A 22372-nucleotide genomic window follows, 5' to 3' on the forward strand; every position below is an offset into this window, starting at 1 on the left:
TAAAACACCCCTAAGGTCTCCTTAAAGAGGACCTATGCATTAGAAGCTGCAGCAAGTCAGATAGAGCCCACCTCACTTCCTGGTTTCTGGGCATCCAGCATCATCTGGCTCTTTCCTCCTCAGTCTGGCTATCCCCGACCCATCCCTTTCATTCATTGGATTTCAGTTCTTTCAATCTGGGAGGCTCAGTGTGGCATGTAGGCATTACCTAGGGTAGTCTGCATGCACATGCACCCTATGCCCAGACCAGAGGCGGACTGACAACTCATGGGGCCCCCAGGCAATAGGGGATCATGGGGCCCCTGTGTCCTTGCCAAAACTCAAAAAAGCCTATGAAAAAGGTACCAGGGGCATCTCATGGGGCCCCCTACTGACTCCGGGCCCTCGGGCATTGCCCGAGTTTCCAAATGGACAGTCCGCCCCTGGCCCAGACTGAACTCCACCCATCAAGGAATTTTGATATTTGTATAAATCCTCCCAGCCCACTGCTTGCATCAGGACCAATGGCTCTTGATAGGAGTAGTGAGGCAGGGTGCTGTGGTGTTTTCAGGAAGCAATGTACAGAACACTGCTGGCCCCTCCCACCACTCATCATCTACCTGCATTGCATAGAGAAGCACAGAGATGACATCACTAGATCTAAAATAAGGTATATAACGAAAACAGGTTTTATTTAAAAACTGAATTAGCATGTTGATTAGTGGAGAGAAGAGGGAACCAGAAAAAAGGCAAAGTTAAAGCAGACTGAACCTCAGCTATAGACAAACAATGGAAATAAATATTATTAGGACACACATAAATATACCATCTATCAGGCAGACTGTGCAGCAGACAAGCCATCACACTGGAAGGCTGTAAATGCTGCTTCTGCGCAGTGAAATGCAGGTCACGCCTGAAGGCTGCATGTCCATTTGTATATTTGATGAGGAGGGCAGGAGGCTCCAACAGTATATTTAAAATGGTTATTCTTTACCCCTTAATGCTAGCCATACACATCCATGACAGTAAACCATAATGCTTTGCGCATACAACCAGCATCTCTTGTTTGAACTGGGAGCACGCTCAATTCTCTACATAAAGGAAAAAAAATAAACCTTCTGCCTTCACAACCACTTTAACTAGTTGCAGACTTTAGGCATGCTACACAAGGCCAATCAAGGTCATCCTTGTACACAAGGGAGTATGTAGCATGTCCACTCCTTCTGCCCTGCTGCCGGGATCCCCGTCCCAGTACACTGAGATTTGGCACTGATTAATCAAAGCTGCACTGCTGAGTGCACAGAGAAGGTTGACAGCTAGAGCTGTCAAAAAAATGCAGGCAGACACTGTTTATCAACAACACTGCTCAACCAATACAGAAAGATACAAAGTAATATTGTTACATTTTTATCATTCTGTTTATTCATCTGCAGATCAAATGGATGAACTGCACCTGCAGATGACATCAGTTAAACCAATCAGAAAAAAAAAAAAAAATATATCAAAGCGGAAGTATACCGCAACAAAGAACAACGAAAAAAAAAAAGCCCTCCCTGGGTGGTTCTATTCATAATGTGCTAGTAGGACAGACCTACCTGAAACCAAAGCCCTCCAGCGGCGTACTATCACGTGGCGCTTCCATCTTCACAGGTTTGCGGGCTTCGGCCGTATGAACAGCTGAGCCACGACAATCGCAGCCGTGGAAGAGAAATCTGAAGGAACAGTACAGGTATGCCAGTGACGTCACTGGCTGCTGAAAAAGTAACTATCTCCTAAATGGTGCACGTTTATAAGACATTTACTGTACCTATAGGTAAGCTTTATATACTATAGGAAAGAACCAAAGAAGAGGCTTTACTACCACTTTAAGTTTTTATTTTTTTACTTTTTAATGTTCTGTTTAATCCTTTAATAACTCCTAGTTCACGCTAATCATCCCTAATTAATTCCCTATTCTCCTCCTCCAATCAAATACCTTCCTGCTGATTTTTGGGGGGTTTTTTTGTTTGTTTCTATTTCATTAACTATTCATATTTCAACTCTTAATGTTTTTGCTTGTCTTGTTTGTTAATATTTTTACACTTTTAACATATACAAGGAGCATTCAAGTCAAACCAGGACTTTTAATTGTACAGGTATAAAAAGAGATGCTAGTGTGGCGGTACTACATGCAGTGGCAAGTGTGTCCTATTACTGATAGGCGGCGCACATGTCACGAGCCAGTCCAGAGACCGTTAATCAAGATGGCAGACAACAGTGTTAGTGCGTGCATGGAACAGCGCGTGAATGAAAGTGTAAAACACACGGATATCTACAGAAGACTTCGCACAGTACAGTGATAAACCGCAGTAAGACATTTGAAAGGTGTAAACGTTTCAAAGATGGCTGTATGTCCTGTGAACATTCTGCGCGTGGAACGTCTGATCCTGGATAATCGATGCATAACCCATCGTGAAATTGCATGAGACGAATCTTTCTGTGGGATCAGTGAACACAATGATGACGAAGTGAAGCCGGCTGTTCTAGGATGGTTCAGGCGTATCTTTCTTTGGCGAAACTTTCCAAACATTAGTTAAACGCTGGGATAAGTGTATAAATGTAGCAGGGGAGTATGTCAAAAAATAAATGCAATTTCCACTCCTTGAAATTTGTTCTTTTATTAGCCCTGGTTCACATATGTGTGTTCCTGCGGGCCGCGTTTGGCACGGGCACGAAAGACCATTCATTTGCATGGACTCCCGTGCCCAGGGACACGCAGGGAACAAGTCCCTGCACTTCTTTAGAAACCGCAGCCAGCATGGGAACCTCGGTTCCCAGTACGGTTGCGATTTCCGGTGCGGGCAGCGTGCCGTTAGAATTATTTCTCCTCCTCCAATGCTCATCTCCAAGACTTCACTAGAGCCTCTCCAATCCTCTGGCACTCACTACCTCAATCTGCCCAGCTCTCCCCTCAGTAGTGTATTTAGGTTTTGTGCTGCCCTAGGCAACACAAAAATCGTCTGCGCCAATGGACACCGACCAACAACCCCCCACCCCTCCTGCGGAGAGAGCCTGATATTGACCAACAACACCCCTGCCCCCCACTCAGGAGAGCCTTCCACACTCATCTTCAAAGCTCCGGCCATCCTTGGGAACGAGAATCAGGCTCTACATACACCGTCTGCAGACTCTCTTGGATCCCACCTGGTTCCTATGGCACGCATGTTCCTTCTTTCATCCCTTCTACTAAGGGGAGATGCTGCCCCCCTGAAAATTGCCACCCTAGGCAAGTGCCTTGTGGTAAATACACCCCGGTCTCCCCTATTCTGGTTGCCTTTAGGCGATCCCTGAAAACTCATCTCTTCAGGAAAGCCGATCAAGCCTTCCAATTAAACATTTATCACTTCCATCAGCTCATCCCCCACAGTTATAACCTTTCGTACCACTTGCCCCACCCCTAGATTGCAAGCTTTTATCAGCAGGGACCTTTTAATCCTCTTGTATTTTATTGTGTTGTACTTGTACTGTCTCTCTTTATATTGTAAAGCGCTGAGCAAACTGTTGGCGCTATATAAATCCTGTATAATAATAATAATAATGTTCAGCTCCCCTCCCAGCCCCCCTAAATACTTAACCGAGCCTGATCTCAATCCAGCACTGTGCCCGAGAGCAGCAGTGTTGCGCCTTCTCTCTTCTAATAGCAGCCCCTGCTGCTGTCAATCAAATCATGTGAGCAGAGAGTGAGGCCAAGCCATGCTGTGTGAGTCACTGGACACACACAGCCCAGCTCGGCAGCAAGCCCGCACATAGAGATCAGTTTTCTATGTGCAAGTGTACAATCCAAACGCACACGTTCCCGCGTTAAACAAAATGGCTGTGTGAGTGCTGCAGCGACTGTTGGCTGGAACTGAACAGAATCAGCAAGGGAGAATGTCACCAGCATACCGAGGATCACCAATTTGGGTCCAAAAGTTTTAAATGAACGATCACATAGTTACAGCAAGGCAACGTTTCGGAGTCTCGCAGGACCCCTTCATCAGGCATGCTGTAACTATGTGATCGTTCATTAAATTTTTGGACCCATATTGGTGATCCTCGGTGTGCTGGTGACATTTTTCCCTTGCAGTTTTCTATGGGGACACTTGTTGGGTGCAAGGAGCCAGGAACATCGGCAGGAGACCCCAGAAGAGAAGGTTCAGGGCCGCTCTGTGCTAAACCATTGCACAGAGCAGGCAAGTATAACATGTTTATTATTTTAATAAAATATTGTATTTACTTATTTCAGGTACTCACACAGTGCTTATTGTACGTTCACATCAGTCCCTAACCCTCAAGGGGTGTACAATCTAAGGTCCCTAACTTACATTCATACATACACATATAAGGGCCAATTTAGACAGAAGCCAATTAACCGACCAGCATGTCTTTGTAGTGTGGGAGGAAACCAGAGTACCTGGAGAAAACCTAAGCAGCCACAGGGAGAACATGCAAACTCCAGGCCGTGGTTGGGACTTGAACCAACGACCCTAGTACTGCCAGGCGGAAGTGCTAACCATTTAGCCACTGTGCAAAATAAAAAAAAAAAAAAAACAAAACAACAGCTTTATAATGACTTTAAGCTGGGCAGTGCTGATATACACAGTGCGTACAATCACTGGCAATGCCCATCTTATGACAGCAAACAGCTCATAAAAAGGGAAACTGCACTGAAAGCAACAACTAGGCTGCCACTGGTGACAAGTGAACAGAAGAGGACTTTTGACTTCACTGGCTACATGCTTGTTCTTAGTCTATGCCTATACAGTACAGCTTTCCTATCATTCACATCCACCTCCCTTCCTCAAAACCCAGTTTTTAGACAGGATTATCACAACTGCTGCAGAAGTCTGAATAGGAAGGTCATTACACATCTGCTCATCACTGGCAGTGAAAAGACGGGGGTCACATAAACAGCTATCAGGAACTTGGCGAATCTTGTGGAGGATGCATTCCATTAAGGGCTAACCTTACATTACACACAATGCAGCCCACCCGTGATGTAGAAGGATACAAGCCCTGCAAGAAGAACTGTCTTTGCTGCCTAGGAGCCCTTTTACATTTGTGCATGTGTTGCTGCATGTGGGCTAACGTGTTGCATTGAGGCCCTGCGATCACCAGCCAACATCTAGGCTTGCAGGTACAGTATTCCCATTGGAAAAAGTCCATTTGCCTGTCATTCGGGAGACAGCAGTGCCAATTGTGACTACACCACTCTCTGAAAACTGATCACCCACAGATCACTTTTCACAGATTGACACAGGTGTAAACAAGTCTTGAGGCAGCAATTGCAATTGATGGGATTCCAACACACCAAAATATCAAACATTTTAGACAAATCCTAAAATTTTTGCTGCAATTCACTATGGTGGACTTTAGCATGTGCATTGCCTAAGGAAGGAGGGCGGGGTTTCTATTAAAAATGAACAGTGCCACAACGCATCAACACACGAAACATGCATTCCTGCAATGAAGGGCAGTGAAGGAAGCAGCTCCTCTCCATTTTAATGAAGAAAATGACATTGCACACTATGGGCAGCACAGACAGGACAGATTTCTGACAGCACCATGCAGGACAACTTGCTGTTTCACTACTAACTGAACCCAGTTCATGTACACAACGCTGACACAAAGAAAGCAATAAAAGTTCTCTATAAATAGAAATGCCGTAGTATGCAGCGTCCGTTACAAGTACAACTAAAATGATGCGCAAAATGGGAAAAATAAAAATCACAGTTCTACGCGAGATGCAACTGTAAGGATTTAACATCACCACACACCATACAATGCAATTGTACAATCAGCTTTAGATCTACCATTACCTATATAAAGCAAGGGTCAGATTTATAGGGAGGGGGGAGAAAAGATCTCCTTTAAGAGGTCTACTAATAAATGCCTGCAGATCCTGAATTCATTAATATTTATATTCTGCCATGACCTCTCCATCAGTTCTGGACAAAACTTATAGAAAACAAAAAGGGGGGGGGGGGTCATAGGGGGTCATTAGTGCACTGCACATAGAAACCCATATCACCCAATCAGAAGTCACCTTCCTTCGATGTATGGTAACCTGAAATCTGATTGCTTGTCACAGCATACCACGTATCACCGATACTCTCCACAGGGTCTTACTAACTACAATAACCCGTGTGATTGCCATCAATGCAAAAATGTGCTGGACCACAATCCAATGAATGAGCCATACAACACAAGTGCATATGTGAGCGACATGACAATACACAATTCATGGACGCATCACAGAGGAGAGGATGATACACATGTCACCAAACAGCTGGAAAAGTACAATAAAACACACCTAATGAGCTCAATATATAATACATAGGAATATTCTCTCTCTCTCTCTCATATATATATATATATATATATATATATATATATATATATATATATATATATATATATATATATACACACATACCTATATAGAAATGATTGGCCTAATGCACTCAATATATTGTACATGGGCACACACACATATATATTTATTTATTTTGTAATATACATTTTGGATCAGTTTAATGTGCTCAGTATACAGTACATAGTAATATACCATACACATTGTTACCAGACTAACTCCTCAATATATAGGGAAAATGTATTATATATACATATTTATTTATATATTTTAAGCCTAATGCACTTAATATATAGTACATGGGAACATACTATATAAATTTTTACTGGTCTAACATGGTCAATATATAGCATATGGGAACACATTATACAGAAGTATTTTCTTTTTTCAGTCTAAAATGCCCAATACACATATGACCATACACACACACACATACATATATATGTATTCAGTCTAATGTGCTACATTAGTTCCATGTACTAATTTATAGTACATGATAATACAAGGAGTATTCACACATATATATATATATATATATATATATATATATATATGTACACACACGTCAATATATAGTACATGGTAACACAAGGGGTGTACACACATATACACACATCAATATATAGTACATGGTGATACAAGGGGTGTACACACACATGCATATATACATACATACATGTCAATATATAGTACATGGTAATACAAGCGGTGTACACACATACACACACGTCAATATACAGTACATGGTGATACAAGGGGTGTACACACATACATACATGTCACACGTCAATATATAGTGCATAGGAATACACTGTATATATTTTTTGCTGCTGAGTGTAATGAAGTCAATATAAAGTACATGGGAGCACAATGTATGTGATTGCTCCATCAGTGTAACCTGCTGTACACAGAGCACACACACAGTACACAGAGCACACAGTACACAGAGCACACACACAGTACACAGGAACAGGCTATATATACAATAAATATATTAGTGATCAGCCAATCGCACGCAGTGTATGTAGATCGGACACAATGGACATATATATATAACATGGATGTGAAGCAGTGCGGACAGGCAGATGGTGTTCCTATATCCACACTGCCCTGTATAGTGAATGTGATGGGGCGCCGTCCCCGGGATCCTGTGTGATGAGGGAATAGAATGTCACACCTGCACCTGTCAGCATGGAGGGGGGGGGTGATCTGTGAAATGAAGGAATAGATGGCGGCGTGCACCGGGAGGTGGTGTACCGGGAGGGTCACACATTATATACACACAGTACAGACAGTAAACAATGCCGGGCTGAGTATTCTATAGCGGGTGTTCCGGTGGGGCGCCCCATGTGCAGAGCCCGGCTCGCCTTCCAATCTGCTGACACCCGGGGGGAGGGGAGGGAGCCGATCCTGCCCTGATCTCTGATCTCTCACCTCCATCCCCGGGGCCAGGAACCTGTCACCGCCTGGAGCGCCCCGCCTCCCACACACACCTCTGACCGGCGGGCCCGGTACAATACCTGTGGCCACTCCCCCCTCCTCCTCCCCTTTACCGATCCCTTACCGGAACATGGAGGGTACCAAGCCGCGCGCAGCACAATCCCGGATCCCGCAGCGAATAGAGTACGGAGGAGAGGGCGGGTACCACAGCACGCTGCGTCACTCCCTCTGTCCCCTAACCACGCCCTCTTCGCGCCATCGCCGCCTACACTGGCTGCTCCTGCCGGGGACACGCCCTCCTACTCGGGATACTCTTTCTCCGAAGGGCCACGCCCCTCTCCCCCGGACGCTGCACAACACGGCGAGGTGACGTCACGGATGGGCGGTGACTGGTCCCTGGTGTGGAGGAAAGCTGTGCACCTGTCCGCCGGGCCCGGGGCGGGATGGGTCAGGGGGAGGGGAAGGCATTGGGTGTATTTTGCACTGTGTGTGTCTTTATAGGCTGAACTCCGGCAGACACTTTAATACACATAAGCAATTAGTATTCCTGGCCATCCAGCTCTCGGATTTACACAGCTCGTTGTCCAGTGACCAGACTTTCGTTACTGCAGCTAAGCAAGTCAGCAGGGTCACGTGTGAATAACTATGCAATGGGGAGAGGGTTCAGGTTCTTGACAGTGTAGGGCTCCCACAAAACCCTTCGACTCGCCAAAAACATTACAGGGGGCGGCAAGGAACTAATACCTTTATTGGCTGCATTACTACCACCCATAAATGACAGCTTCCTGCTAATCAGGCTGATAGCATCATTCGTTGCTAAGATGCTGGCGTCTTAGCAACCACTAGCTCGCTGCCTGCTGTCCTGCAGACAAGCCATCCCAGAGGAGGTCAATGACTAAATATGGTCTTGTCCATATTTGGTCAAAGATGTCATCCAGCTTCTGGCCCCTTTGTTTACATTTGTCCCCTGGGCAGGAGCTGTCAGCGACCAGGAGTCTCTGGGGAGCGGGTTTGTGTTTTGTTTCGACTTGTCACCAAGAATCATTCCTCATGATTGACCATGGATCTGCATCGCTGGATGGCGGAATTGATGATGGATTTACATTGTGGTACTTTTATATTCTTTAATAAAGGCGGTTTTTACATTCTTAAAAGTGTGTGTGTTCGGTTTTCATGTTCAGAGCTCAACCCAGCAGGAGCAAATTGGGTCATGCTTTGCTGGATTTTTTTGCCTTCCTCTGGATCAACTGTGGGTATAGAATTATAACCAGGGGCGGACTGACAACTCAAGGGGCCCCTGGGCAATAGGGGATCATGGGGCCCCTATGCCGTTGCCCAAACTCAAAAAAGCCTATGAAAAAGGTACCGGGGCATCTCACGGGGCCCCCTACTGACCTCGGGCAGTGCCCGAGTTTCCAAATGGTCAGTCCGCCCCTGATTAGAACTTTTTTTTTAATGGTTGAACTGGATGGACTTTTGTCTCTTTTCAGGCAGACTATGTAACCCTTTCCATGCCAGAGCTGTTTTTGCATTTATTTGCACACATGTTTAACCTCTTCACGCCGGTCGAACGCAAATGTGCAGCCTCCCGACGTCTGGGCCTAGACACCGAGCGGTCGCACATTTGCGTTCTATTAAAAAAAAGATGTGCTGAGAGCCCGCACCCTGTGCGCTCCCAGCACACATGTCCGGTACACACAGAAAGGTCCAGATCTCCTCTTTCAATCGGGACCTTTCCTGATTATGTGATGGCGTGTCACAGTGGTCTCATGACCCTAAACCGGCTTCTGAAACTCTTAAAGGGCCGGGAGGCACCGGCGCGAAGGGGTTAAAAAACTATTTAAGGTCTGAAGATTATTCAAAACCCCCAAACATGTATTTTCTGCAAGCAGACGCCCTGGTGAATAGAATAGTGCTAGTTCCAATTTGTTGTCACCCGGTATTACCGTAAAAGTCTAGGAAGCACAAAATGTCAGTAGAAAACACACTAAAGTGAATTTTAGGGCAATCAAACGCAATAAATTACCCACATTTTGGTCAAATATAAAAGACGAGATTGCACCGAGTAAATAGATACCCAACATGTCAAACCTAAAAATTAAGTGCGCCTGTGAATGGCAACAAACTTCAGTACCCTATATTTTCTATAGATGACACTTCAAAAGCCCCTTATAGGTCATCAGCTTAGAGTTACGGAGGAGGTCTTGTGCTAGTGATATGTCACATGGGTATCGAAATCAACTTTTTCACACCTAGGCTCCCCGGACACATGCGTTTACATTCATACATGCATATATGTGGAGGTAGGGGGACCTCGACATTTTTTGGGTGGAGGATTTTCTGTGTTTGGGTGTAACATTTTATTTTGTCATACCATAGGGGACAAAACGTCCTCTATGTGATGGTTTTTGGTGACAGATTCTCTTTAATGAGACATGCGGGGTCTAAAAGACCCCGCATGTCTCCTTTGGGCACCAATGTATTGCAATTACATGCGGTATCGGGGTGTGGAAGCAATCAGGCAGCAGCACAGCCATATGACTGATTCCCCCTGACAGGCAGGAGTGCGCCTGTCAGTTTTGTACACAATCCTGGTGGCTGTGGATTGTGTGTAAAATCCCCCGCTGTCAGGTCCATACGACGTATGGACAGGGGCGTCCCTAGGGTTGCTGTCACCCGGTCTCAGAACACTTGGTGGCACCCCCTCCGATGATCCCCACAGGATGGATTGGATCTGCGGATTGAGGATAATGGATCGGAGTCCGATCCATTATCCTCCCCAATCCACAGATCCAATCCATCCTGCGGGGATTGTTGGCTTGCAACCTATATGGGGTTAACTGATCTCTCCATGAGCTCCACGAAAAAGGTAAGTCTTAGGGCTCGTTCACACTAGGCTGTTTTGCCAACGCTTGCCAAACGCCCCTATAGCGTTTGGCAAGCGTTGGTCCGGCGTTTGCGGAGCGTTTTTTAACGCTCCGCAAACGCCGCATGTGCGGTTTAGTGGCGGTTGCTAGGCATTTGCCGAGCGTTAATAACACCCCACAAACGCCTATAATGCAGTTTGAGTGGTGTTACCGCTCCGCAAACGCCCCGCAAACGCCGGCCGGGCGTTTGCGGAGCGGCACCATAGACGAAAATAGGAGGCTTCAAAGCCTCCTGACTCGTCCAGAGGCGTCCGTTTTGCCGCGACGCAAACGCTCCTGTTAGAACAGCACCATGTGCTGTAATGCGCAGAATTGGCAGAGGCGTTTGATAAGCGGTCAAAAACGCTTCCCAAACGCCTCTCTGGCGCCTGCACACAAGGCTAGTGTGAACGTAGCCTTAAAGCAAGCTGATGATCCCCGCAAGATGGATCGGATCTAAGGATTGGGGAGCATAACGGATCGGACTCTGATCCATTACGTTCAATCTGCAGATCCGATCCATCCCGCGGGGATCATCAGCTTGCTTTAAACCGTACCTTTTCATGGAGAGATCAGTTAACCCCGTATAGGTTGCAAGCCGACAATTCCCGCAAGATGGATCGGATCTGCAGATCGGGGAGGATAATGACTCGGACTTCGATCTATTATGCTCAATCCGTACATCCGATCCATCCTGCAGGGATCGTCGGCTTGCTTTAAAACTTACCTTTTCGTGGAGCGGGTCCGGTGTCACCCCGTGCAATAGGTGTCACCCGGTGCTGTGCGCACCCCCTGCACCTGTCTAGGGACGCCCCTGCGTACAGACCAGGCAACGAAGGAAAAAGGACTTTGTCACTGCGTTTTTATTTCAATAAGGACTTTTTTTAAGATGTCTGTGTGTTTATTTACCTTGTAATTTCATTTTATGTGAATGAGTGACCAGGGATACAGTGTACTTCCTTCTCATTCATGTATTTCAAAGGGGGCTTTCAGATTCCCCAGCAGTGCCCCCCCCCCCTTCCCTCCATGGACCCTCAAAACCACTGTGCCAGGGTTGTGGGGAAGAGGCCCTTGTCTTTGTCAATATTGGACCCCCCTCCTTGACAAGGTACCCTCCCTACGTTGAATGATTGTACCCTGATATGATTCAGGGAGGGGTTGCCTGCCAGAATACATGCTTGGATGAGAGTCTGATGTTGATTTTGGGGGGACCCACATTGTTGTGTTGGGTTTCTCCCCACAATCCGTATCAGAACCTCACAAGGACAGAGGTCTGCTATGTTTTTTTAACCACTTCCCATCCGCCCTATAGCAGATATACTGCTGCAGGGTGGCTCAGGTGCGCAAAATCACATATATATATGCGTGATTTTCCATTTCCGGATAGGGGGGTGTGCATGCCCTACCCACACAGCCCTTTGCGGCCATGGCTGTCAACCACTAGGTTCTGGCCGGTGATTGCCGAGGCTCTCTGACGGTGGGGGGGGAGAACTGTTAGTAAACAAAACAGTTCTCCTCCCTGTCAGCTCCTGTAGCAGAATAAATTTTGGCCTGAATTTATGACGAAATTTGATTTTTAAAATTTTTTTACTGGACGTGTTTAATAACAAAAAGTAAAAAATATTGTTTTTTTCTCAAAATTGCTGGTCTTTGTTTTTATAGCCCAAGAAATTAAAACCGCAGAGGTGATCAAATACCACCAAAAGAAAGATCAATTAGTGTGAAAAAAGGACATAAATTTCATTTGGGTGCAGCGTTGCATGACCACGCAGTTGTCAGTTAAAGTAATGCAGCGCCGTATCGCAAAAAAATGGCCTGGTCAGGAAGGGGGGTAAATCCTCTGGAGGGCAAGTGGTTAAAGAAACCCCACACCATTCTTGGAACTGTCACTGGTTGTTATCCTGCTCAGTAACAACCAATGACCATACGACCCTCAGCATCCTTTTTATTTTGTGGGGTCTCCCCAGGGGCAGACTGACAACCCATGGGGCCCCCAGGCAATAGGGGATCATGGGGCCCCTATGTCCTGGCCCAAACTCGTAAAAGGTACCAGAGGCATCTCATGGGGCCCCCTACTGACCCCGGGCCCTCGGGCAGTGCCCGAGTTTCCAAATGGTCTGTCCGCCCCTGGTTCTCCCTTATAATGCATACTAGACCCTCACTTAGGGTAATGGAATCAGGAAGCTGGCCAGGAAACGTCATTCAGCAGCAATGTTTTCTTTGTATCTTCAAATGTCACCAGATCCATTCAGAACTTCTCTACTTATGCCCCGTACACACGATAAGAAAATCGTACAAAAAAATTTTGTGGAACCACTGATCATACAATTTTCTCTTCGTTGATGAGCAGGATGTTTTAACCGATAACGATATTGTGAAAAAAAAATCCGGTTGAACAACAGTGAAAAATGTAGTTTCGCATACGAAGGACCAATGTTCTATGCAGTGATATGACGATTGTACAAAATAATCTATCAAGCGCTATCACACATGAGCGGAAACAGAAGATGACACGGATGTTTATGTCCAAGGAATGTTCGTAAACACAAACGAAAAATCCAAATGTTAAAAGTAGATTGGCCTAATGAGATAATGAACCCAGAATTCTGCAGATTATATTTTATGTATCACTATTTATGTATATAGGTCATGTAATAAACGATATTATACTCATTGCTGATAATTGTGTATATCGCTTGTTCTGGCCGGAAGGGCGTGGCTACAAGGTCACACGCACACCGCATCACTTCCACTTGTATGGAAGACGTCAACACTACGTATTGCTTGATGAACAATTTTTTTAGATTGGTTAATGTGGGCCACGATTTCGACCAACGAACGAACCCCTCTCAGTCGGATGACCGATCGGTCGATTTTCTAATCGTGTATTCCCACCTTAAAGCGGAGTTCCATTCACTCTGTAAAAAAAAATAAAACTCAGCAGCTACAAAAACTGTAGCTGCTGACTTTTAAAAAACCCACTTACCTGTCCCATGATCCCGTGTTGCCCCCGCCGCAGCCCGTTTCACCGGCCGTCCTGTATTCCAGGAGGCTGGCATCTTCAGTGTAGGCACCTAGCTGTGATACCTTGCGACTTCACAGCCGGGTACCCACTGCACATGTGCGAGTAGCGCTGCGCTTCCTGAATGGCCCCGTAGTCTTCTGGGAACTGTCGCGTGTCCCACAAGACTTCGGGAGGGAGGACAATTTCCGTTTCTGAATGCCTAGGCGATCGCAGCAGAAGTGGGAGCGGGTACCTGTCGCGAAAAGATGCCAATCCTTAATGGGGAGCGGAGGACCAATCTTTAAAGCGGAACTTCCCCTTTTGGGTGGAACTCCGCTTTAAGCAGCAACAGCCTATGGGGAGATTTACTAACACAGGTGCACTCAAAATCTGGTGCAGCTGTGCATGGCAGCCAGTCAGCTTCTAACATCAACTTGTTCACTTAATCTTTGACTTCAAAGCCTGGAAGCTGATTGGTTTCTATGCAGAGCTACACCAGATTGTGCACTTTCCGGTTTCAGTAATGCCGGCCATACATGGTTAGATTTTCGAACGATTTTTTGTTTGAAAATCAGACCTAAGAATAATTTTCAGTCTGTTAGTGGGGCAATGGCACCGACTGATTTTCATGGTTTCTCCCCATTTCATTTATCGGGCATGCTGGAAAATTCATGAAAAATGACCATTTATGAAATCATTGGTGGGACCATCAGATTACAGAACGAACAATGTTTTCGATTTTTGATCCATGTATGGCCTGCTTACATATCCCCCTTGGTCTTGCTTCTCTATCATCCTGACAGCATCTTCTTTGTGTATGTAGTACATAAAATTGGATCCCAGTGCTGCCCCTCCCTCTCCCAGTCTGTATTCTGCTGTACAGGGGATTACAAGCTGCTGCTAGCAAGTCAAATTCAGGTACCTTCACCAGCTGCATTCATTTTTGATGGATATGGAATGTAGCTTTATTTAGCTTTGGGTAAAACTTTTTTTTTTTCTTTTGGATAGAATATGGAAGGTTTGTCCTTCTGTCAGTCTCTGCTGGGGAGATTCACCCTTTTACCCTAGGTTCACACCTAAGCGTTTTCTACAGCGTTTTCCAGAAATGCAGTACAGTCCAATAAACATGATTTCCTAAGGGACAGGTTCACATCTCCATGTTTTTACAGCCAATCACCACTAAGGATGCTTTAACACTGCTCTGTTGAAAAAATGCGTTAAAACCGCTTATGCGATTTTGATGTGATTCCAGTGTGTTTTCTGGTTGGCATGCACCTATAAAACATGGACATGTGACTAAAAAACACAAACCAAGAGTCAGATGTTGAGGGAAGGTGTCAGTGGTTGGGAGTATTTGGGTGTCAGTCTGGGGTGTCAGTGGTTGGGGGTGATGGGTGTCAGTCTTGGGTATCAGTGGTTGGGGGTAGGTAGGTGTCAGTCTGGGGTGTCAGTGGTTGGGGGTGATGGGTGTCAGTCTGGGGTATCAGTGGTTGGGGGTAGGTGAGAGTCAGATGTTGGGGGAAGGTGTCAGTGGTTGGGAGTATTTGGGTGTCAGTCTGGGGTGTCAGTGGTTGGGGGTGATGGGTGTCAGTCTTGGGTATCAGTGGTTGGGGGTAGGTAGGTTTCAGTCTGGGGTGTCAGTGGTTGGGGGTGATGGGTGCCAGTCTGGGGTGTCAGTGGTTGGGGGTAGGTAGGTGTCAGTGGTCGGGTATAGGTGAGAGGCGATGGCTGGAGGCAACACACAATATTGCCTCTTTTCTGACACATTGACACAGATTATGTCACGTGAGAGAAAAAAAAAACAGCCCTCTCTGCCCCTGGTTGCCCCAACTATCTGTCCTTCGTATCAGAGGGGTCTTATCTTCATCCCGTTCATCACGGTTGTGACTGCGCACACAGACCAGATAGCAGGGTGGGATTTACACTAGAATATTAATAATAAAAATCATCGTCATCATCACCTGTGTTTATATGCAAACAGAGGCGCCCTCCCATCGCACATAGAGGCATTGTGAAGAGTGTAAAGGTAAATCCCAGGCAGGAGGAGGAGAGCGCGAGCGACACCAGTTACTTAGTGAACGCTCCTTTGTATAGTGTTTATTGCTCTTTGTCTTGGGGTGGTAGGTTGGTGTCAGTGGTTGGGGGTGATGGGTGTCAGTCTGGGGTATCAGTGGTTGGGGGTAGGTGAGAGTCAGATGTTGGGGGTAGGTGTAAGTGGTTGGGAGTATTTGGGTGTCAGTCTGGGGTGTCAGTGGTTGGGGGTGATGGGTGTCAGTCTTGGGTATCAGTGGTTGGGGGTAGGTAGGTTTCAATCTGGGGTGTCAGTGGTTGGGGGTGATGGGTGTCAGTCTGGGGTATCAGTGGTTGGGGATAGGTAGGTGTCAATGGTCGGGTATAGGTGAGAGGCTATGGCTGGAGGCAACACACAATACTGCCTCTTTTCTGACACATTGACACAGATTATGTCACGTGAGAGAAAAAAAACCAGCCCTCTCTGCCCCTGGTTGCCCCAACTATCTGTCCTTCGTATCAGAGGGGTCTTATCTTCGTCCCGTTCATCACGGTTGTGACTGCGCACACAGACCAGATAGCAGGGTGGGATTTACACTAGAATATTCATAATAAAAATCATTGTCATCATCACCTGCGTTTATATGCAATCAGAGGCGCCCTCCCATCGCACATAGAGGCATTGTGAAGAGTGTAAAGGTAAATCCCAGGCAGGAGGAGGAGAGCGCGAGCAACACCAGTTACTTAGTGAACGCTCCTTTGTATAGTGTTTATTGCTCCTTGTCCTGGGATGGTAGGTTGGTGTCAGTGGTTGGGGGTGATGGGTGTCAGTTTGGGGTATCAGTGGTTGGGGGTAGGTGGGAGTCAGACGTTGGGGGTAGGTGTCAGTGGTTGGGAGTATTTCGGTGTCAGGCTGGGGTGTCAGTGGTTGGGGGTAGGTTGGTGTCAGTTTTGAGTGTCAGTGGTTGGGTGTAGATGGGTTTCAGTCTGGGGTGCCAGTGGTTGGGGGTAGGTGAGAGTCAGACGTTGGGGGTAGGTGTCAGTGGTTGGGAGTATTTGGGTGTCAGTCTGGGGTGTCAGTGGTTGGGGGTGATGGGTGTCAGTCTTGGTTATCAGTGGTTGGGGGTAGGTAGGTGTTAGTCTGGGGTGTCAGTGGTTGGGGGTGATGGGTGTCAGCCTGGGGTATCAGTGGTTGGGGGTAGGTGAGAGTCAGATTTTGGGGGAAGGTGCCAGTGGTTGGGAGTATTTGGGTGTCAGTCTGGGGTGTCAGTGGTTGGGGGTGATGGGTGTCAGTCTTGGGTATCAGTGGTTTGGGGTAGATAGGTGTCAGTCTGGGGTGTCAGTGGTTAGGGGTGATGGGTGTCAGTCTGGGGTGTCAGTGGTTGGGGGTGATGGGTGTCAGCCTGGGGTATCAGTGCTTGGGGGTAGGTGAGAGTCAGATGTTGGGGGAAGGTGTCAGTGGTTGGGAGTATTTGGGTGTCAGTCTGGGGTGTCAGTGGTTGGGGGTGATGGGTGTCAGTCTTGGGTATCAGTGGTTGAGGGTAGGTAGGTTTCAATCTGGGGTGTCAGTGGTTGGGGGTGATGGGTGTCAGTCTGGGGTATCAGTGGTTGGGGGTAGGTAGGTGTCAATGGTCGGGTATAGGTGAGAGGCGATGGCTGGAGGCAACACACAATACTGCCTCTTTTCTGACACATTGACACAGATTATGTCACGTGAGAGAAAAAAAAACAGCCCTCTCTGCCCCTGGTTGCCCCAACTATCTGTCCTTCGTATCAGAGGGGTCTTATCTTCGTCCCGTTCATCACGGTTGTGACTGCGCACACAGACCAGATAGCAGGGTGGGATTTACACTAGAATATTCATAATAAAAATCATCGTCATCATCACCTGCGTTTATATGCAATCAGAGGCGCCCTCCCATCGCACATAGAGGCATTGTGAAGGGTGTAAAGGTAAATCCCAGGCAGGAGGAGGAGAGCGCGAGCGACTCCAGTTACTTAGTGAACGCTCCTTTGTATAGTGTTTATTGCTCTTTGTCCTGGGGTGGTAGGTTGGTGTCAGTGGTTGGGGGTGATGGGTGTCAGTCTGGGGTATCAGTGGTTGGGGGTAGGTGGGAGTCAGACATTGGGGGTAGGTGTCAGTGGTTGGGAGTATTTGGGTGTCAGGCTGGGGTGTCAGTGGTTGGGGGTAGGTTGGTGTCAGTTTTGAGTGTCAGTGGTTGGGTGTAGATGGGTTTCAGTCTGCGGTGTCAGTGGTTGGGGTTAGGTGAGAGTCAGACATTGGGGGTAGGTATCAGTGGTTGGGAGTATTTGGGTGTCAGTCTGGGGTGTCAGTGGTTCGGGGTGATAGGTGTCAGTCTTGAGTATCAGTGGTTGGGGGTAGGTAGGTGTCAGTCTGGGGTGTCAGTGGTTGGGGGTGATGGGTGTCAGCCTGGGGTATCAGTGGTTGGGGGTAGGTGAGAGTCAGACGTTGGGGGTAGGTGTCAGTGGTTGGGAGTATTTGGGTGTCAGTCTGGGGTGTCAGTGGTTGGGGGTGATGGGTGTCAGTCTTGGGTATCAGTGGTTGGGGGTAGGTAGGTTTCAGTCTGGGGTGTCAGTGGTTGGGGGTGATGGGTGTCAGTGTGGGGTATCAGTGGTTGGGGGTAGGTAGGTTTCAGTCTGGGGTGTCAGTGGTTGGGGGTGATGGGTGTCAGTCTGGGGTGTCAGTGGTTGGGGGTAGGTAGGTGTCAGTGGTCGGGTATAGGTGAGAGGCGATGGCTGGAGGCAACACACAATACTGCCTCTTTTCTGACACATTGACACAGATTATGTCACGTGAGAGAAAAAAAAAACAGCCCTCTCTGCCCCTGGTTGCCCCAACTATCTGTCCTTCGTATCAGAGGGGTCTTATCTTCATCCCGTTCATCACGGTTGTGACTGCGCACACAGACCAGATAGCAGGGTGGGATTTACACTAGAATATTAATAATAAAAATCATCGTCATCATCACCTGTGTTTATATGCAAACAGAGGCGCCCTCCCATCGCACATAGAGGCATTGTGAAGAGTGTAAAGGTAAATCCCAGGCAGGAGGAGGAGAGCGCGAGCGACACCAGTTACTTAGTGAACGCTCCTTTGTATAGTGTTTATTGCTCTTTGTCTTGGGGTGGTAGGTTGGTGTCAGTGGTTGGGGGTGATGGGTGTCAGTCTGGGGTATCAGTGGTTGGGGGTAGGTGAGAGTCAGATGTTGGGGGTAGGTGTAAGTGGTTGGGAGTATTTGGGTGTCAGTCTGGGGTGTCAGTGGTTGGGGGTGATGGGTGTCAGTCTTGGGTATCAGTGGTTGGGGGTAGGTAGGTTTCAATCTGGGGTGTCAGTGGTTGGGGGTGATGGGTGTCAGTCTGGGGTATCAGTGGTTGGGGATAGGTAGGTGTCAATGGTCGGGTATAGGTGAGAGGCTATGGCTGGAGGCAACACACAATACTGCCTCTTTTCTGACACATTGACACAGATTATGTCACGTGAGAGAAAAAAAACCAGCCCTCTCTGCCCCTGGTTGCCCCAACTATCTGTCCTTCGTATCAGAGGGGTCTTATCTTCGTCCCGTTCATCACGGTTGTGACTGCGCACACAGACCAGATAGCAGGGTGGGATTTACACTAGAATATTCATAATAAAAATCATTGTCATCATCACCTGCGTTTATATGCAATCAGAGGCGCCCTCCCATCGCACATAGAGGCATTGTGAAGAGTGTAAAGGTAAATCCCAGGCAGGAGGAGGAGAGCGCGAGCAACACCAGTTACTTAGTGAACGCTCCTTTGTATAGTGTTTATTGCTCCTTGTCCTGGGATGGTAGGTTGGTGTCAGTGGTTGGGGGTGATGGGTGTCAGTTTGGGGTATCAGTGGTTGGGGGTAGGTGGGAGTCAGACGTTGGGGGTAGGTGTCAGTGGTTGGGAGTATTTCGGTGTCAGGCTGGGGTGTCAGTGGTTGGGGGTAGGTTGGTGTCAGTTTTGAGTGTCAGTGGTTGGGTGTAGATGGGTTTCAGTCTGGGGTGCCAGTGGTTGGGGGTAGGTGAGAGTCAGACGTTGGGGGTAGGTGTCAGTGGTTGGGAGTATTTGGGTGTCAGTCTGGGGTGTCAGTGGTTGGGGGTGATGGGTGTCAGTCTTGGTTATCAGTGGTTGGGGGTAGGTAGGTGTTAGTCTGGGGTGTCAGTGGTTGGGGGTGATGGGTGTCAGCCTGGGGTATCAGTGGTTGGGGGTAGGTGAGAGTCAGATTTTGGGGGAAGGTGCCAGTGGTTGGGAGTATTTGGGTGTCAGTCTGGGGTGTCAGTGGTTGGGGGTGATGGGTGTCAGTCTTGGGTATCAGTGGTTTGGGGTAGATAGGTGTCAGTCTGGGGTGTCAGTGGTTAGGGGTGATGGGTGTCAGTCTGGGGTGTCAGTGGTTGGGGGTGATGGGTGTCAGCCTGGGGTATCAGTGCTTGGGGGTAGGTGAGAGTCAGATGTTGGGGGAAGGTGTCAGTGGTTGGGAGTATTTGGGTGTCAGTCTGGGGTGTCAGTGGTTGGGGGTGATGGGTGTCAGTCTGGGGTATCAGTGGTTGGGGGTAGGTAGGTGTCAATGGTCGGGTATAGGTGAGAGGCGATGGCTGGAGGCAACACACAATACTGCCTCTTTTCTGACACATTGACACAGATTATGTCACGTGAGAGAAAAAAAAACAGCCCTCTCTGCCCCTGGTTGCCCCAACTATCTGTCCTTCGTATCAGAGGGGTCTTATCTTCGCCCCGTTCATCACGGTTGTGACTGCGCACACAGACCAGATAGCAGGGTGGGATTTACACTCGAATATTAGTAATAAAAATCATCATCATCATCACCTGCGTTTATATGCAATCAGAGGCGCCCTCCCATCGCACATAGAGGCATTGTGAAGAGTGTAAAGGTAAATCCCAGGCAGGAGGAGGACAGCGCGAGCAACACCAGTTATTTAGTGAACGCTCCTTTGTATAGTGTTTATTGCTCTTTGTCCTGGGGTGGTAGGTTGGTGTCAGTGGTTGGGGGTGATGGGTGTCAGCCTGGGGTATCAGTGGTTGGGGGTAGGTGAGAGTCAGATGTTGAGGGTAGGTGTCAGTGGTTGGGAGTATTTGGGTGTCAGTCTGGGGTGTCAGTGGCTGGGGGTGATGGGTGTCAGTCTTGGGTATTAGTGGTTTGGGGTAGATAGGTGTCAGTCTGGGGTGTCAGTGGTTGGGGGTGATGGGTGTCAGCCTGGGGTATCAGTGGTTGGGGGTAGGTTGGTGTCAGTTTTGAGTGTCAGTGGTTTGGTGTAGATGGGTTTCTGTCTGGGGTGTCAGTGGTTGGGGGTGATGGGTGTCAGTCTGGGGTATCAGTGGTTGGGGGTAGGTGGGAGTCAGACGTTGGGGGTAGGTGTCAGTGGTTGGGAGTATTTGGGTGTCAGGCTGGGGTGTCAGTGGTTGGGGGTAGGTTGGTGTCAGTTTTGAGTGTCAGTGGTTGGGTGTAGATGGGTTTCAGTCTGGGGTGCCAGTGGTTGGGGGTAGGTGAGAGTCAGACGTTGGGGGTAGGTGTCAGTGGTTGGGAGTATTTGGGTGTCAGTCTGGGGTGTCAGTGGTTGGGGGTGATGGGTGTCATTCTTGGGTATCAGTGGTTGGGGGTAGGTAGGTGTCAGTCTGGGGTGTCAGTGGTTGGGGGTGATGGGTGTCAGCCTGGGGTATCAGTGGTTGGGGGTAGGTGAGAGTCAGATGTTGGGGGAAGGTGTCAGTGGTTGGGAGTATTTGGGTGTCAGTCTGGGGTGTCAGTGGTTGGGGGTGATGGGTGTCAGTCTTGGGTATCAGTGGTTGGGGGTAGGTAGGTTTCAATTGGGGTGTCAGTCGCTGGGGGTGATGGGTGTCAGTCTGGGGTGTCAGTGGTTGGGGGTAGGTAGGTGTCAATGGTCGGGTATAGGTGAGAGGCGATGGCTGGAGGCAACACACAATACTGCCTCTTTTCTGACACATTGACACAGATTATGTCACGTGAGAGAAAAAAAAACAGCCCTCTCTGCCCCTGGTTGCCCCAACTATCTGTCCTTCGTATCAGAGGGGTCTTATCTTCGTCCCGTTCATCACGGTTGTGACTGCGCACACAGACCAGATAGCAGGGTGGGATTTACACTCGAATATTAATAATAAAAATCATCATCATCACCTGCGTTTATATGCAATTAGAAACACATGGCACATGCGCCAGTTTCGTGATTGAAAACAAGGGGTATAATTCCTGCCACTGCCTGCAGCTGTGAAATTTGCACACCCCTGGCTGCAAAGGGGGTAGAGGTTAAGGGTGGTAAAACCGTGGTTCTACCATCCCCCAACCTCAAGTGTGAACAAGCTCTAATATTGCAGCCAGTCACAGTGTCTCCGATCACCACCACCCCAGTCACAGGGTTGCAAGATCAGTGGAGCCAGAATTAGTGTTCCTGATTGCTGCCATACCACACCAGTGCAGCCAGAAACAGTTATCCTGATCACTACCATACCAGTCCCAGTGTCTCCAGAACAGTGTATGCCAACAACAGTGTTCCTTTTCACCGTTACACCACTTGTGATGTCACCAGATAATTGTATGCCAAAACCAACGTTTCCAAATGATGCCACACAAGTCCTAGTGTC

The 22372-nt window shown here is 47.9% G+C and overlaps 1 protein-coding gene across 3 annotated transcripts in view; it reads right to left on the reverse strand.

Annotated features, from left to right (window-relative positions):
* Positions 1–8061, reverse strand: part of MPP7 (MAGUK p55 scaffold protein 7) — a 525083-nt gene extending 517022 nt beyond the window's left edge. Inside the window, exon 1 of one of the 3 annotated variants that reach the window (XM_089693824.1) lies at positions 7935–8061. The gene's annotated coding sequence lies outside the window, so the exon portion shown is untranslated. The remainder of the gene's footprint in view (positions 1–7934) is intronic. The other 2 variants (XM_089693825.1, XM_089693827.1) reach the window with 2 other exon arrangements.
* Positions 8062–22372: the final 14311 nt, after the last annotated feature.

The sequence above is a fragment of the Staurois parvus genome, unplaced genomic scaffold (assembly GCF_062004578.1).
Source record: "Staurois parvus isolate SC_StPar_1 unplaced genomic scaffold, SC_StPar_1.0 ptg000636l, whole genome shotgun sequence".
NCBI classification, from domain to species: Eukaryota; Metazoa; Chordata; class Amphibia; order Anura; family Ranidae; genus Staurois; species Staurois parvus.